The sequence below is a fragment of the Sinocyclocheilus grahami genome, unplaced genomic scaffold (assembly GCF_001515645.1).
Source record: "Sinocyclocheilus grahami isolate Dianchi unplaced genomic scaffold, SAMN03320097.WGS_v1.1 scaffold7886.1, whole genome shotgun sequence".
NCBI classification, from domain to species: Eukaryota; Metazoa; Chordata; class Actinopteri; order Cypriniformes; family Cyprinidae; genus Sinocyclocheilus; species Sinocyclocheilus grahami.
In genome coordinates this window covers 1-4,213 of record NW_015511747.1, presented here as the reverse complement: position 1 = coordinate 4,213, position 4,213 = coordinate 1, and positions in this window count along the sequence as shown.

Genomic DNA, 4,213 nt, shown 5'->3' with positions numbered 1-4,213 from the left:
TTTAGCAAAGTTTGTACTATTTTCTGCTTATTTTGAAAAATAAAAGAATTAATTTTTGTTCAATAAATATATTTATTGACATAAATCTGTCATTAAAATATGTTAATATAAAAAATATATTTTAAAATCATTTTAATAAGTAAATAAGTAAAGATTATGAAAATATTGAAGGAGAGCCAATAATAATTGAATATATATTTACAGTAGTAACAACAAATTATATTTTATTATATGATATGATTAATATCATGTTTTTAAATATGATGGTTTCATTCTAAACATGGTGATTATCTCTAATATGGACACCCAACATAATATATGATATTTACCATCTGGATCTAACCATGTCATGTCAACAAATGGAAAAGTCAGCCATCTATTAATTCTCATGTTAATTACTGTGCGCCTTTAGCCCCAACAGCAGGGAGCTAAAATACCATACTTTTACATATTCTTTCGTTATTTAAAAACTGTTGCTTTAATTATCTAAAACAAAACTGAAAATCATAAAGAAGACCTTTGTCTCAAAATATATGCATTCATTTTAGCGATTCTCATTTGCTTCTTAAATCTACAACATTTTATAAAGCATCAAATATTAGATCAAGTAAGCATAGAATCAACTTCGCACTGCTGCACGTGATCGCGTCAAGGATCAGACAAATATGCAGGTGCATCTTGAAAAGCCGATGTTTTGGAAAGTGCTATGGCACGTTTTTGTGCCATCTAGTGGTTTAGATGAAAGTAATATCAAAGGCGCCTTTTACCCTGGGGTGCCTTTAGCCCCATTGTACCCTATATATATGTGTGTGTGTGTCAATCGATTAATTAGTTAACCCTAGCCCCTCCCCGCGTTAATTGCGTGAAATATTTTTAACGCATTAAACTGAAAAAAATAATCGCCTGCTTTAACGAGCTAATTTTGACACCACTAATATATATATATATATATACAGTGTTTTTTTTTTTTTTTTTTTTTTTTTTTTATGCTAAACAATTAACATTCATACCATAATTAATTATTACAAACAGGACATTTACATTTTATAAAAAAGGAAGACATAAAAAAGGGTATACATTAATAATCACAATAGAGAGGAGGAATTTATTTATTTAAGTGTATCCATAGTTCTGGTTGATTTCCGACTTGAAAGTAAATAAATCCTTAAGTCAACTTTAAAATGGGAGTTATTGAGCTTCCTTTCTGACCATTTACATTTGTATATATAAAACTTACCTAATAATATTAGAAGATTTAGCATAAAAATGTGACTCTTATCCAAATATTTTTATCAAAATAAAATATACAGTAACATATCGTTTCCTTATATTAATTTTAGATCCACTCAACATAGTAAATAAACATTCAACATCAATCAAAAAAAAATCAACATCCATTCCACAAAAACACAAAATTCCAAGAGATAAGCTTTGTATCTCTTGAGAAACTTATTAGTTGGATAAATTATCCCCTGGTTTCACAGACAAGGCTTAAGCCTATAGTCCTAGACTAAAATGTAAGTCTGAGCTGTTTCAAATGAAAGAAACTTGCACTGACTGAGTTTATAAAAAATATTTAAATGTCCTACACTCTTAAAAATAAAGGTGCTTCACGATGCCATAGAAGAACCTTTTTGTCTAAATGGTTCCAGAAAGAACCTTTCTGAAGAACATCTGAAGAACCTGAAGAATCTGAAGAAACATTTGTGGCGAAAGAAGGTTCTTCAGATTATAAAGAGGTAAGAAAGAGATGGTTCTTTAAAGAACCTTTGACTGAATGGTTCTTTGTGGAACCAAAAATGGTTCTTCTATGGCATCGCTTGAAGAACCTTTTGAAGCACCTTTATTTTTAAGAGTGTGATTGAACTATATGGCCTGATCCTGGTTTAGGCTAAACCCTGTCTATGAAACCGGGCCAATATGTATAATTTTAAAGGAGACATATTATGCCCCTTTTAACAATATGTAATATAAGTCTCTGGTGTCCCCAGAATGTGTCTGTGAAGTTTCAGCTCAAAATACTCCACAGATCATGTATTATATAATTTTGAAAATGCCTATTTTGAGTGGAAGCACTTTTTTCGTGCCTGTCTTTTAAAATGCAAATGAGCTGCTGCTCCCCGCCCCCTTTTCCAGAATAGAGCTGCGCCATTACAGCTCGGACCTGCTAAAAACATCTGTTTTGGTTCTGATTATCATGTTTATCGTGCTGAAATCATGCGTTTTAAGCCATGTGAGTTTAAACTTCTGATATACGGTTTTCTGCGTGCACACATCCGAAGCACACGGACAGAAAGCGGCTGTCACAGCATGTGAGTACTGAACTAAGTTCTCATTCACACACAAGTTTACCTTAAAAACACACCAGTTACAAAAACATGTGGGTTATGTCTGTGAAGGTAAGCAGCTGGGAAATAAATCGCATGTTTATTTTTGATCTGTGTGGCAGCAGCAATATACAGTAAATAAATGAATAAATCCACTGCTCTCTTGTCTCCTCTATAGCTGGGACTCTAAATAGTGTTCTGTGCTCATCTGTGCAGCCAAAGACAGAACAGTTAGCATGTTTTGCTCAAACTTTCACCATGGCATTAGAGCTGGTACACCGTTGTCGCTTGCAAATTCAAAATTTTGGTGCCATGGGTGGAAACTTACAGATTAAGGGGCGGTAATATTATAATGAGATCCCTTTGCCACGTCACCAAGGGAGCGAAATCAGACACGCTTGTTTTTTCAGACGCTTGCAGAAAAAGACTTACCAAAACAAAGTTACTGGGTTAATCTTTTTCACGTTTCCTTGGTTGGTAGATGCACCGGGGACCTGATTATAACACTTAACACTTGGAAAAGTCAGATTTTCATGATATGTCACCTTTAATGTAACTTTCACTAACTTTATTAGTGACACAGAATTTGTTATTATAAGTCCAAATCAATTTCCAGTTGATATTTTCAAAATGGTTATTCCAGAAGTATTTATATAGAAATGTTGCAGGGCAATGAATCAATGAATTTATTATTACATTTTCTATCTTTGATATCAATACCGTTTAATAAGATCTCTTTTTTAAATGTTGATTGCTTAGATTCAATAAAGCCCTGTAAAAGCCTCACCGCTGTGAGAAATATGGCAACTTCGTCAAGCGGAGTGATACATTATACAAACGGTTCTGTTGGACTTTAATATCACACTCTTATGAGCCAATCAGATTCGAGGACCAGAAAGTAAAAGATTTTAATTCTTTATAACAAAGTAATTATTATCAGTGAATATGTTTCCTGTTAAGCTTTGATATGATTGTGTATCTGAACATTTTTTTAAGTTTTATTGTTAAAAGTTTTATAATTCATTGCTTTTCTGATTTAGCACAAGAGGACAAAGTGCACTTGTTAGGACACGATGAAGGTGAGAGTAGGAACATCTCTGTGTATGTATGTATGTATATTAAAAATGTTATTTTAGAAATGTATATTTATTTGTTTATTATAAGCAATGTCTTAGCAATACATCTGACAACCAGACTTAATGTGAATCTCAGTGCAATTAATTTTGATTTGTGTATTGTTACAAATGTAGAAACATATAGTAGACTAGAATTTTCACTCTTTTTTTTAGAAAGAGACCACTGAAAACTATCAAGATATTACTCATAAATGCACTTCCGTGTTCTTCAAACCAGCATAATTGTTAAAATGAAATGAGAATTAAAATCAGTGTCAGGTGTTAATATAGGTTCACTCATATAATATTGTCCAGTGCAATATAAACAAATATTACTGATACCACTTTTAAAATATATTTAAATTTATTTTGATTTAACAAAACATTTCACTTTTTCAGAAATTCAGCCTATTTTTGAAGATCTTAAACTTGTGCTGATTGGAAGTAAAGGTTCTGGAAAAAAACTCCATTGCTAATGCCATCCTTAAAGAAAAAGTCTTCACATTCTGGACGTCTTTTAGAAGTGTCCACATCAAGGAGATGCGTACAGTATCAGGAACACAGATTCATTTGGCTCTCACCCCAGGCTGGAATGGAGAATTGAGTAGATTGGAGCAAACCAAACGTGAAATTGTGCATTGTGTACAAACTTTATATAAAACTGGACCTCACGCAGTCATCTTGGTGCTTAACGTGAACTCAGTGCTGTCAGAGTCAAACATCAGTACCCTAGAGAGTCTGCTTACTGTTCAGCTATGGGATCACACAATA